The sequence below is a fragment of the Paramormyrops kingsleyae genome, chromosome 19 (assembly GCF_048594095.1).
Source record: "Paramormyrops kingsleyae isolate MSU_618 chromosome 19, PKINGS_0.4, whole genome shotgun sequence".
NCBI lineage: Eukaryota > Metazoa > Chordata > Actinopteri > Osteoglossiformes > Mormyridae > Paramormyrops > Paramormyrops kingsleyae.
Genome location: NC_132815.1, coordinates 18,005,182 through 18,019,731, shown reverse-complemented (window position 1 = coordinate 18,019,731; position 14,550 = coordinate 18,005,182). Strand labels below are relative to the sequence as shown.

The 14,550-nt window shown below is 42.5% G+C and overlaps 1 protein-coding gene across 1 annotated transcript in view; it reads right to left on the bottom strand.

The window, feature by feature from the left end:
- LOC111850948 (leucine-rich repeat and fibronectin type-III domain-containing protein 5-like) overlaps positions 1-10,368 on the bottom strand; it is a 41,726-nt gene extending 31,358 nt beyond the window's left edge. Inside the window, exon 1 of the mRNA XM_023825361.2 lies at positions 8,932-10,368. The gene's annotated coding sequence lies outside the window, so the exon portion shown is untranslated. The remainder of the gene's footprint in view (positions 1-8,931) is intronic.
- Positions 10,369-14,550: the final 4,182 nt, after the last annotated feature.

The following is a 14,550-nucleotide window of genomic DNA, read 5'->3' as shown; positions in this document are numbered from 1 at the left end:
GGCCAGGACAACAATGCTGTTCTCAAACCCTTCTTACCTCAATCACCCATCAAGCCCTATATTTCATTGAATTTTAAGCACTGTTCTGTCACTCTCTACGAAAAAGAAATCTACTTAAGTATTTAAGTTTTTATCCTACAATAACCAAGGTACAATAGCATGTTCCCCGGCAGTAGCTTTAGAAGAATGTAAGGGAAGAGAAAAATGGAAAATCACTGAAAAAAATATTCTTGTGTCTGAAAGCTGGGCTCTAGGTTCTGTACATTTTCTATTAATTTCTAATGCCAAGTTTCTTCCTTCTTTTACTTTTCTTGTGAATGAAAATGAACCAGCAGGCAATTAGTGCTAATTAAGATTCTGAATTCAGTAACAGAATGTGGTGCTGGGATGAGAGGTGCTCCTCAGAGGAGCAGATGAAAGAAAGGTGATGTACCCGACTATTTATGCAACACTCAATACCATTTACAGGAAGTACGCAGCCATAGATAGAATTATAGAATTGGCAGTGTAGTCGCTGAGTTTTGCGTTATTGAATATTGTAGGCATTTTTGGGTTTTGGAAAATACTGAATAAATGTAATGTTATTATTATTATTATTAATAGTAGTAGTAGTAGTAGTAGTAGTAGTAGAAGTATTATTATTATTATTATTATTATAATTATTATTATATTATTATTATTATTATTATAATAATGAAGAAGTAGGACGATGAATACATTATGGATTTAAGACTTTCTGTGTGACCTGAAACATCACCACAGACAGTGATCTATACATAACTACAGTACATAACCTAATACATATCCAACAGACAGTCATTCAAGACCTGTTACTTGTTAGGATACAGCACCACGGACAGTGATCTATACCCAACTACATAACCTAATACATATCCAACAGACAGTCATTCAAGACCTATTACTTGTTAGGATACAGCACCACGGACAGCGATCTATACCCAACTGCATAACCTAAGACATATCCAACAGACAGTCATTCAAGACCTGTTACTTGTTAGGATACAGCACCACGGACAGCGATCTATACCCAACTGCATAACCTAAGACATATCCAACAGACAGTCATTCAAGACCTGTTACTTGTTAGGATACAGCACCACGGACAGCGATCTATACCCAACTACATAACCTAAGACATATCCAACAGACAGTCATTCAAGACCTGTTACTTGTTAGGATACAGCACCACGGACAGCGATCTATACCCAACTACATAACCTAATACATATCCAACAGACAGCCATTCAAGACCTGTTACTTGGTAGGATACAGCACCACGGACAGCGATCTATACCCAACTGCATAACCTAATACATATCCAACAGATAGCCATTCAAGACCTGTTACTTGGTAGGATACAGCACCACGGACAGCGATTTTTACCCAACTACATAACCTAAGACATATCTAACAGACAGCCATTCAAGACCTGTTACTTGGTAGGATACAGCACCACGGACAGCGATTTATACCCAACTGCATAACCTAAGACATATCCAACAGCCATTCAAGACCTGTTACTTGTTAGGATACAGCACCACGGACAGCGATCTATACCCAACTACATAACCTAAGACAGGGGTCTCCAACTCCGGTCCTGGAGAGCTACTATCCAGTAGGTTTTCTGTCCCACTTGGCTTCTAATGAGCCACACCTGGCCTGGTATTTACCTGAGAACAGGTGTGGCTCATCAGAAGCCAGGTAGGATAGAAAACCTGCTGGATAGTAGCTCTCCAGGACCGGAGTTGGAGACCCCTGACCTAAGACATATCCAACAGACAGTCATTCAAGACATGTTACTTGTTAGGATACAGCACCACGGACAGCGATCTATACCCAACTACATAACCTAAGACATATCCAACAGACAGTCATTCAAGACATGTTACTTGGTAGGATACAGCACCACGGACAGCGATCTATACCCAACTACATAACCTAATACATATCCAACAGACAGCCATTCAAGACCAATTCCTTAGTTGGATACAGCACCACAGACAGCGATCTATACCCCCCTGTACAGACAAATACAGTAGCTGCAGACAGCAATTCAAAACTGCATGGTCTGAAACAGCACCAAGAACAGGGATCTGTTTCCAGCTGCATGGCCTAATCAGGGATGGATTACGGACCGGGCCAGCGGGGCCGCTGCCCAGGGGCCCTTGGGGTGCAGGGGGGCCGTGGGGCCCCTAGCCCAAAACAATTTGCAACGCTTATCAACAATGTATTTTCGTTTGTCTATTTTAGAGAGCCTACATTCTTTGATCCTCTGCCTACAAGGGCCCCTGACCCTATAGGTCCTCTGATGGAAACATGGAGGGAGGGCGTTTGGCTGCCAAGGGCCCTTGAATTGTGGTGGTTGTGGTGGTGGTGCTGGTGGTGGTGGTGGTGGGGGGGGGCCCTCGCGAACGTTTTGCCCAGGGGCCCACACAACCCATAATCCGTCCCTGGGTCTAATATAGAACCAACTGACAGTAATCTATACCCAAATGCAGAGTCTAATACATAAACAAAAACCTATTCCCAAATGCAGAGTCTAATACATAAACAAAAACCTATTCCCAAATGCAGAGTCTAATACATAAACAAAAACCTATTCCCAAATGCAGAGTCTAATACATAAACAAAAACCTATTCCCAAATGCAGGGTCTAATACAAAACAAATGAGCAGAGATCCATACCAAAATGCACAATCTAATACAGAACTACAGGTAAGTGATGTATACCCAGCTGCATGGTGTAATAGAGCTCCGTGGACCATCTGCATGTAGTGTAACTGAAACCTGAAACAGATGATTCTCCAGCCACCTTGAAACACGACTGGAGTGAAAGAGCAACTCTAAAGCCTCACCTAACTAAATCTCACTCAAGTCACAAACTAACCAGCCTGGTACGAACCCCAGAGTCCGTCACCATCATCTGTATGTGTCTTTGGATTTTTTTTTCGGCAGCATAAAGGAGACTTTCTTCAATTTATGAAAGGCCAGATGATCACTTCCACCACAATGACACTGCATCACATGATCCATCTGAGTGCTAGCCAATTAATGTCTGATATTACAAGTTAACTAAGGAACAAACGACTCTATTGAGTAAGGAAAGCAGTGCTGGAAATCACTCCACTTGTTGAACGTGTTGTTTGGTTGTAATTGAAGCATCCTGAGCAGCGCTGAGAGCCAGACATGGAGGTTGTCCAGCAGCAGCGTACGTCAGCCTGGCTCATGTTCAAAATGCCTTTATATAGCCACGGCACCTGAGTTTGCTTCTCCAGTCTCTCTCACTCCCAGGTGTATGGAAGACGACATTCGGATATAACGCTTCATCAAAAGTGTTCACAATTAGCATTTCACTTTTAGCGTGGCTCAAACTCCGGAGCAAGCCAGCAGGTGTGCTTTGACAGCTGCAGCTTCTCACTGCATCACAGAGCTTCTCAAGTTGCACTGCTTTAAGCCAGGTAGCTGCGCGCATGTAGCTGGAGGAAGAACGTAATAACAACATGGCATTTTGAAAATGCAACCTTTTTTACGTTTCAACAAAAAATTAGAAACACTTTCTCAAGAAATGATATCAGAATGATTAGCAAAGATGTACAGGGTAGCCATGTCATCGTTTGAAAGATCGTTCCAGCCTAGCGACCAAGCAAAATCTCCCAAGGATTCCAAGTAGAATTTTGATAGGTTTGCCATATGAAATGTTTTAGCCTCATGTGATATAAACAACAATCTCAGGAATAGTGTTAACACCCTCCTTTCACACTGCACTGGAGAGTCAATCACTATTAGTTGTTTATAATTAGCGCAATGCAGCACGTAGATTACAGAAACAGGTCACTTGGTTTCAGATGGGTATATTTCTAATTAGATTCTGGAAATGACCTTTAATGTCCGTTGAAAATTAGGTGTGTGAACTATTCTGTCAACAGAACATGTATTCAAACTCGGCAGTTTTGTAGTCTGTCAGCCTCCAAGTAATATAATTTAAGTTAGCATCTATACTCATGCATGGTAGGAGGAGTGGGGAAAAAAACTGCCATTGTATGTTCAGAACCGTTAGAATAAAAAACTATTAAAAATATTTCACTAATTAAACTTATATTAGTAATAAATTACATTAATTACACATTAGAATACAAAACAATATCATATACTGTAAGAAGTAGGAAAATGTCTAGCAGGAAGGTGGATGAGTGTGTATAAGCAACGAAGACGCTGATGACAGGGCAACGAGAATATCTGACAAGCCTGAGACGCTTTCGGAAGATGACCTTTGGAAAAGAATCTCTCTTTCATCCAAACACCATAGACCAGCGCTACATCTTTGCAGATCAACATTCGTTGCAGGATCCTCAGTGATGCTTCCATTTGTATTAAATACTTTGCCTTATTAAAATCAAAATCCGCTGCTTCAGTGCTCTTGTGATTAAAACGGAGAAGAAAAGGCACGCATCTTCGGTACAGCAGGAAAATGGGCGACGCATCATTACACGCGAACTGTACTGCACCTCTCATAATTAAACGACTCGCTCCTGATGAAGGGACATGTATGGCTGATTATTGCAGTTCAGGTTAAAGTCAGTGCCACATACAGCATTTTCCAGGACACATACTTCTTTGCATTTAAAGAATGGTATTTTTTGCCCAATGGACATTTGCATCACTGCTGGTACAGCTGAATGACTGATGTACATGTAAGATAATGAAGTTCAGCATGGAGTCTCAGTGGGCAATACCACAGTTAGGGTACGTGTGCACTTTGCTTTCTATGCTTGTCCCAGTTATCTCAAGGTCCTCCAGTTTCTTGCCACTGGCCAAACAGCATACCTCAGTGACAAAAAAAGTTAAGCACCCAGAAGTAATGGTCCAATTTGGATGTAATTTGGTACATGTGCAGACCAACGATGGGTATGTAAATGACTTGATTTGCAAGGAGCTGGCACGTCTAATCACCAGGCACAGAGGATGCCTCATAGACGCATTAGACAGCATTACCAGCACTTGACGGAGTTTGATAGGGGTCACATTGTGGGTTTGCATGAGGCCGGGAGGTCATATCGTGCAATTGCCCGGCATGTGGGGCATGCAGATGTGACAGTTGCCCAATGTTGGAACCAATGGGCATGTGATGTCACCCACACGTCATGAAGGTTCGAGTTGCCCAAGACAGACCACTAGGGAGGTTCGTCGTATTGTGCGCCAAGCATTACAGAACCCCATGACATCTGCGCCTGCCATCCAGACACAGGTATTGGACTCTCTACAACACCCTGTGTAATCCTGTACTGTGTCTCGACGACTGGCATCAGCCAGACACCATCCCTTGCTTAGGCTGCCTTTAACACCAGCACAGAGACGGCTATGTTTGGAGTGGTGCTGTAACTGGGAGGCATGGACTGATGACGAGTGGCGTCGTACCATGTTCAGTGATGAGTCTAAGTTCTGCATTACCATGGATGACCGTCGTGTGCGTATATGGCGGCGCAGAGGGGAGAGGACCAACCCTGCCAATGTTGTGGAGAGACACACCAGCGTTACTCCTGGCATCATGGTGTGGGGAGCCATAGGGTATGACTTCAGGTCATCTCTGGTAGTGACCCGGGGGACCCTGATGGCACAGTGTTACATCAGTGACATCCTGCGTCCGCATGTCTTACCCCTCCTGAGACAGCACCCTGGTACAGTCTTTCAACAAGACAACGCCCATCCATATGCGGCACGTGTGTCTATGGACTGACTGCGTCAGGCTGAGGTCCTCCTGTGACCAGCCAGGTCCCCCGGTCTTTCCCCAATTGAACATGTGTAGAATCAGCTTGGAGATCAACTCAGACCCAGTGCCAATCTGCAGGATCTCGTATCCAGGTCCGGGGGGGGGGGGGGGGGTGACATGGCACCAGCAGTGTGCCCATACTGCCAACTCTGTTGTCCATTTGATCTGATATTATAATCACTGCGATACAGTCACATGACCTTTCACCATACACATTCACTTCATCTCCACCACTCCGTCTGGGTGCTTAATTTCTCTTGTCACTGAGTGTACAATTAGGTACACTGGTATTTTTGAATTGCTCACAAAATGTCAGTGTAGTCAGTGTATACCCTGTGATATACTGGTGCTGTTCTGGTGGGATCCTCTGCCTCCCAGCACAGGCTCCAAGTGCACTGTGACCCAGGGTTATGAAAGATGGATAGATGTAATATAATACCAATGAGCAACTCTGACACCCACCTTCTCTACAGCAGTAATGGTCTAATACTCCTCTGCCTTGTAATCCCTGCCTATGTTCTGCATGGACAAAGATTGTTGGCTAATTTTTTTTGCAAAATTATATTTTTTCTTAAGTCAATAAAATATTCTGCCTGGATTTCACATCATAAACTGCAATAATATGCAATAGTTTTGTCCTCCTGTCCAGATTTAGCACAGAAAATCATTTAATTTCCCCACTGCAACTAAACTTTTGAAACAGCAGGACATCAAGCAGAAAGCAAATGGCCAGACTCTTTTACAATGCTAATTATACGGATAAGCCTTTCAGGAAAGTCTTTAGAAATATTAAATTAAAAAAAATCTCATTCAGTGCGAGTGACATATTGTCTCTATCAACAGATTTAGACAACAATAATAGCAACAGTAAACAACAAAGATAGCCCATCCATCCATTTATCAATCTTCATTCCACTTTTACAGGAGAGGGTTCTGTGATGACAACAACAAAGCAGTAAGAGCATTACTGATAACATTATTTACAGCAGAAATGTCAGTAATTCATCCCAAAGCAATTCCACCCAGTGTCACTTTTTCTACTCATTAACTATGCAATACAGTAAGATGCAACTGAACACAGACAGACAGACAGATAGACAGACTGATAGACAGATAGATAGACAGACAGACAGATAGATCTACTCTGCCCCTACTCCTGAGACAGTCTAGGGGCCACACGCATGCAGCTACCATTTGATCTCATAGTGGGAATCTCAAAATGCCCTCTTTCATTCCTCAGCCCCGACTCTGCACAACAGGGAGACGAGTGTAATTAAACACTCTCCACACGCAGCATGCATAGACCCCCCCCCCCCCCCCCCCCACCCCCCCATGAAGAGATCACGTAACAGCACAGCAGCTCTCACAATATGAAGTCGCTTGTTTTTCTTGCTTTTTCTTTAATGGGCACCGTTAAGTTAGGTGGCGGCCCAGTCCGGCCCAATTACTCTGGGTCATAAGTAGGTACTGGCCTGTTGGCCAAGTGGAGCACATCAGACCCTCAACCCCCGCGCCTCGGGGCCGTAATGGCGCCGTTCCTCACCAGTGTGTCTGCAGAGGCTGCTTTTCCGGTCCGCGATGCCGGCCAGAAAGAAAACTCCGGAGACTCATCTTCATTACAGTAACTCACAGCCAATTATGATGCATTCATCTGGAAAATGTCTCTCCATGTCTATGCTTGATGAAAACTATACAGTGTATGTTACACACACACACACACTTTCTCCGAAAGCATTAAAAAGGCTACAGCGCCAATACAGGGTTTATCTTTGGTGGGGGCGCTTGCTAAAAATATTAATAGCAATAGTGACGATTCCTGGGAGCCTGACCTCTTCTTGTTTTCCCACTTCTCCCAATAAGAAAAAGTCATCGTAAGACTGCATTATTAAAGGATTTACGACGGATACTGAAACATGCATGATGCTGGTGCAGAAAACCTAAAACTAATCATTGTCAGTGTGATCTATTTTTATCTGAATGTGTCTGATGAACAGCATTACCGTGCATAAAACCAAAATGTTAATGTGACACATTCACCGCCACACTCTTAGGACCATTAACATAATGATGCTATTGTAATCTATCTCAGGGATTCCTTCATTATAGCAATAATTGGCACACATTTTGTTGATAATTAACAGGATTTAATGAATCCACCTACCTGCTTTCAACAACCTATGTGCAGTGTTCTCACATTACCTATTGTCTGACATCACAACATATTTCAGTCCGACATATGTACGCTCAAATGTTATTTGGTCGCAACTTTATGTTATCTCGTAAATTTTAGCCTTTCTGGGAGGACTTGCCTAGTTTGTAAATACAAAAAAATCGCATCTACATAGTACAAACGAGGGAACATCGATGCTGGATTTTTTTTCCATTGCCATAGTTGCTGGTTTTGTCGGGGATGCTGCCAGTCAATATCTAGTAAGTGAAACTGTTTTTGCAGCTGCGGGTCATTTTTGCATTTGCAAACTTGCAGAAGGACGATAATTAAGTAATTTAGGGCCGTAGGAGCCGATTCTGTCTGCGCGCATATTAGTCAAATTAACTTCACTTTTCGCAGATTATAATACACAAAAAAACGAGAAGAAATACAAAGAAACGAAATTTGTAAAATGTTTTGCTTGGGTCCCTCCCTTCTAGTATGTCCTTATCCTTGCGGCGAGATAAAACACAGAATGTGCCGCGTCCTCGCCAGTTAAAAACCAGACGGCAAAACCAGGAGATGCCCGCGAAGCGTGCAGGAGCGGTACAGCTGAAATGACAGACCAGCTTCATGTTCGCAGAAATCCGCCACACACGAAAAAATAAGGAGATCCCTTACCCACTCCGCCCACCCCCCAAAAATACCTGGGAAAATTATGAAAATGATCAAACTAAACATTTGCCCTGTTTTCTGTCCAGCATATCTTAAAGAGATAATATGACCTTGTGGGTGTATATGAATGCCGGTGTTTTTATATCTGATACACCCCCGATGAAAGCAGGGACTCAGGTGGGACGCAAGTCAGCGTCAAAGCTATGGGCTTCTTTCGGAATTAGACTGTAATCAATGACGACGCACCAAGTGAACAGAAAAGCGGCGAGTCGGGCTGTGAGAGAAGTATGCAAGGCAGCCGGAGAGGATGCGACTTTACCTGGATCGAGGAACAGCAGCCCCGCTCAGCCTATCGAGGGTCAGGGAAATGGAGTCTTCTCACTCATTTTTTCCCATATTGCTCCATCGGATTCTGGATAAATTCTTCCAGGGAACACTGCTCCCTTACCCCACGACTCGACAAAGTCGAGATCCCCTCATTCTTTATATGCCATGCGCGTATATTTAGAAAAAGGTGCCTTTGAATCCAGCGGAAAAAAAAGAAATGCGTTGTAAAATCCAGAAAAAAAAATTAAAAACAATTAAAAATAATTTCCGGTACAGGTTTCGAAAAAAATCCCCACGAAAAGCGAATAGGTCCCTATCGAAGAGCCGCAGTTTCGCGATCCATACTCTTATCGCCGCTTGGCTGGCTGAGCAACTAGCAAAGAGTGCACCGCATTAAACAAGCCAGCGCTGTTTAGCAGAGAAAACGCGCTAACAGTGATGGAGCAGCCCGGCCAGGGAAGTCCGATCGGATCTCAGCCCTAGCCGCTCGCACAACTGCACATAGAGAATAATCCTTGGAGAAGCTGCGAGTCTTCCATCAAAGTCCGCAAAAAGGGGGAAAACGTGCCTGCTGATTCGTCTTCTAATCCCGACTATTCACTTTGATTGCAGATCGCGGCTCATAAATTATTTAATTTTTAGGGCGTACAATGGGAAGCAACATTAATTAAGTTGGTTATTATGCACTATTTAAAAATCCCCATGCAGTGCTGTAAATACCTCGCGGATATTCCCCTACACGCTGCCTCCGACAAATCTTTACAAGACGACACAAGGCGTTTATCATGGAAAGTACAGGATCTGGGATGGATCTATTTTCTCTCTGTACGATTGGTATCAAGGCGGCCCACGTCATTGCGGACTGGCGCAAATAACACATTTGTCGGTTCGCCCAGTTTCACTGCTGACACCCCGTGTAAGTTGCACCCTGTTAGTACCCCACGGAGAAAAGAAGAAGTGAGTGCTGTTCGGGGGGACCGTGTAGGATAAATCTATCATTTCATTCACCCTCAGACCTACGATTGCGCGTCGTTTATAAGAAAGTTGTGGGTTTTACGGGAAAAAAAAATAAAGAAAAAAAAGAGCAGTCAGACTTAAGTATCCTGTGCCTTTGCGTTTCGCCGTGTTTCAAAGCGGAAAACTGAGCTTCCAGGTGTAATCAACATTAGGCTACTATTGCAAACTCATTCTCATTTTTGGCGTGTTTTCAAAATTAATTTAGTGGGCCTATATAATCCTCTACAACTAAGTCTCATTATACGTAAACAAAAGCATCATTTAAATGCGTATCCCGTTACCTAAAAATAACAATTATACTTCCAGATACCAGGTTGTTTAAACCGATCGACCCTTTTTAGTCTAAATGCAGTTGAATTTGTAACTCCTATACATCCATTACGTCACCGAGTCATCCGGTCTGTCTGACACACAATAGTTGGTTTATTTACGTGGACTTTTCTACATCAGTAAATAGTGATAAAAAAAAGTCTTAATATGTAGCTGAATGGTTCTGCCCAATGTTTATACCTCCTATGGCGTGGCCTTGTTTTCATTAATTAATTTGCTATTTTAATTGCGTACAATCAGCTCAGCAATTCTAATAACAAAATTAACAACCAGAAGATTATCTTCAAACCATCTAATTGCTTTAATTATCTGCATAATGGTAATTGTCGTGGAAAAAAAAAACGGTACATCACAGGTGGCGTCGGCAAGCCCTTCCAAGCTGCGTTGTTCGGAATCAGATTAAAAGGTCTCTGGCCAGAGAGATAAGGGCTATTTCTAGAGCTCTCTATCTTTAAAGCATACTGAATACTAAATGGAGCAGCCGTGGTACATATTACATGAGAAAGGGGCATCAGCATGACACTTTAAAATATATGGTGAGTGTTTATCAATATTAACAAGTTTATTAATGTTCAAGAATATTAGCATATTATAGCAACAACGAAGAAGGATGAGTTTGCGGGGGATTTAACCAATTAAGTCAGCATCATTAGCTTTGTTATGAATTACACGGTAATGTAACAGGTGCTAGCCAAGCTTTACATTTTACATACAGTTTCAACAATTTTAATGAGTTTTTCGGTCACCATTACTCCCAAGTTAAATGGCATATTTTGGTAAAAAAAAAAACATGGTTCCCAGTATGTCAGCTGTGGCCCAATTAGCCCTGCTGTAACAACGTTCAGGTTCCTCTTGTGAGCTGCATCTGCTGAAATACAGAACCTGGTGTCACGATGTATGCAGTGTCGCCCGGATGCCCTTAGTGCCATTAGCGGCTTTGCTGATCTACTGCGCTGAATGTGACACGTCGTTTGCAAGCATCCCAAGCACCATGCTCCCAGATCTAATTGCCCTCCCTGCACCTTATACCCAGCGTGGGCCTTGCTGTGCGTCACGTTGGCTGCATGTGGCCCTTTCATTGCTCAATTATGCCCAGTGACCAGGTGCCCTTTAATACACAGGGTTTCCCAGGCTGAAACCCAGGGGGCCCCCTGCTAAAAATCACCCATCCAGTGTTTTACAGGATCGTCCCATTGCCTATTGAAAAATAATATGCAATCCTCCTCTAACAGTTTTTAAAATCTCAGAACCACACCCCACTGACAACTACACCATCATTGACAATTGCAGGGGGGGCATCTGACAGCTCAGATAACCCATGTAGGGACCTGCAACCTTGATGATGCACCTCTGCCTGTAAGAAACACATGTACACTTTGACACACACACACACACACACACACACACAAATCCAGAGTTAGGAACAGACATACTGTATATCTAAACATATGCATGCCTGTACTTGATAATGCTGTTAAAAATGTTTTTGCTTCTATGTTCATGTTTTAGTTATACATTTACCATTAAACAGAGGTGTGTAAGCTACTTGTAACATTCTCCAGTGTTTTACAACGTGCGTGATCTTAACTCTTTCTTTGGAAAATGTACTTAAAACTTGTATTAAATATTCAATTCAATTTTCCATTCAATTTTATTTTTAATTTCACTTAGCATACATGGCATTTTCACAACATTACATCGTCACAAAGCGCTTTACAGCATCCCCACCCAAAGCCCCCAGTGAGCAAGCCAGAGGTGACAGTGGCAAGGAACAACTCCCTAGAAGGAAGAAACCTTGGGAGGAACCAGAATCAAAGGGGGAGCCCATCCTCCAGGGGGCGGCAGGGAGAGTCAAATGAGCAAGATCATGTGTGTGATCCAGAAAGTTCATGCTAGTAAATAGAGGTAAAATATTTGCAGGAGCTAGTACTACAGTACATAGAGGAATAGTAAAGTATAAATCTGGCATTTCTGTTGTACTGCAATGCTATACAGATGCTAGCATTGTAGGGAAGCCACCTCCACTTACCTAGTGCAGGGTCAGCGTGAGCCTGTCCCAGGAAACGCGAGAAGCCAGAGACTCCACAGACTGAATGTTAGTCCACTGTGGGACACGTACTCACACGTATCCATACACTATGGGCTATTTACTTAACCTCATTGCATGTTTTTCACCAATAAGAAGAATTCAGAGTAAAAGACAAACCAGGGAAAACAATCAAACTCCACACAAAGACAACAAGGAAGAATATTTTTAGTTAGTCCTACTAAATACAGTACCTCCACAATTCCCTGATCCTATGTAATACATGCTAAAGAATAATACCCATATAGCCCTTAATTTGTATTTGATCAAAATAGCATTGTCTCAGAATATGACAATAGGTTATGTCCAGTTTGCAAAGCAGTGAATGCTTCTGCTCTGAATTTCCTTCATCATTTCCTTGCAATTGAGTTCTAGGGGCCAATTTTCCAAGCACAGCCCGTTCATATTGCAGCATTGCGTTTGACATTTTTCAGTTTACCAACGACTTTTGTTGTAAAGCATCCAGTACAGTACGTTGTTGCAGAGTGCTTTAGTATGTTTTTTTTTTTATAAATTTACTTTGGCATATGTATTCAGTTGACGTTGCACTATTATTTTATTCATAGACTTCAGGCTTGCTGCTCAACTACATGATTACATCCCACAACACTCAGAGGGGAAAATTTCAAGTGATGTAGTCACATGATCGCTTAGACAAGGTTCACATCTGTAGCAAGGAGAAAACGGAATCAGTAGCTGAACAGGATTGTGTCTCAAGCAACAAAATTAGGATGGGAACAACACCAAATCCAGTTTCACAATGTGGATTTAAAAATGGGTGAGAGACAACACATTTGTTTACCAGGAATGTATGCATGAATTGTTTTAATATTTGCCTCCTAAATGCATTCCGCACATCATTTAAGAAAGTACATCAAGTTCTGTAGGGTACCTTTTTAAAGGAGACATCAGCGGTTTCCTGCATGTGATTGAAATTCGAAATTCCTTAACTACAAAAGCACCTTATGACTGTGAGATTATCTCAGGGAGGAAAAGCAAATGAATGATACAGGACTTGGCAATGAAAAACAGAGTTATTTGCAAAAATTTTCCATATTAGGATTAGTCAGAGCTATTCCAACACAAACAAAAACAGGAAGCTGGGTCAACATCCAACAAAATAAAACAAATGTGAGATTGATGCACAGGACCAGACATAGAAACAATAGCATGGACTGGTGTGATACTGGCAAACAGGCTACCTCAGAACACACTAATACTGCTGAAAACAAGATATATTTGTAAAAAAAAATCTATATGATTGGCTACAGACTTCTGTCTCATCACCCCAAGGTTGCTAGTCGATGATGTCCTTAAAGATACATACAGCCCTAATTAGAATTAATGTGTTAGAGTTTTTTGGCATTTATTGTGTCCATCCATCCATCCATCCACCCATCCATCTATCCACCCATTTTCTGTAACCACTTATCTTATTCACGGTCGCGGGGGGACTGGAGCATATTTCCAAGGCTACGGGTGCAATGCAGGGAACAACCCTAGGATGGCGAATTGTGTAACATCAAGATGGAGAAATTAAACATATATATTATAAATAAAAGTCAAATTGACTACATGCTGCCTGTAAGGGCATAACTTTGGCTGGAACATTGGGGGGGTCGAGGTCTCCACCCATTCCAGGGAAAACATGATTGTTGGGGGGGTTATATTGGCTGGATCTGATTATTGGGGGGGTCATGACCCCCTTAACCCCCCTGGAAATTACGCCCATGGCTGCCTGAATAGTAGACATATTATCAGACATTTTAAATAGCACTTAGTGTGTATTTTGGCCGTTTTTTTGCATGGGGAAAAGTTTGCTTCACCACTAGGGGAGCCACAGGAATGAAAGGTGAAAGATCAAGTCTAAAATGTTCCTACAGAGAGATGAATCGGACATCATATGATGGGGGTTGGGGTTTCTGCTTTTCCAGCAAAGTCAAACTGAGGAAAGGAGGACCATGACTGACAAATGGAGGTAAGCAGATGGATCTTCTTCAGAACCAGAAGATATAAGTGTATAAGCTGTCTAAATTTAGAAAGTGTAGGATCCATTAGACCTCAAACAACCAAACCCATCTGACAGAATGTGAAATTGAGAGCTTATATATTAATAAGAAAAGACGGGGACATTTCAAACAAAAAAATGCCCATGTTTATATGAATGCAAGGCGATGG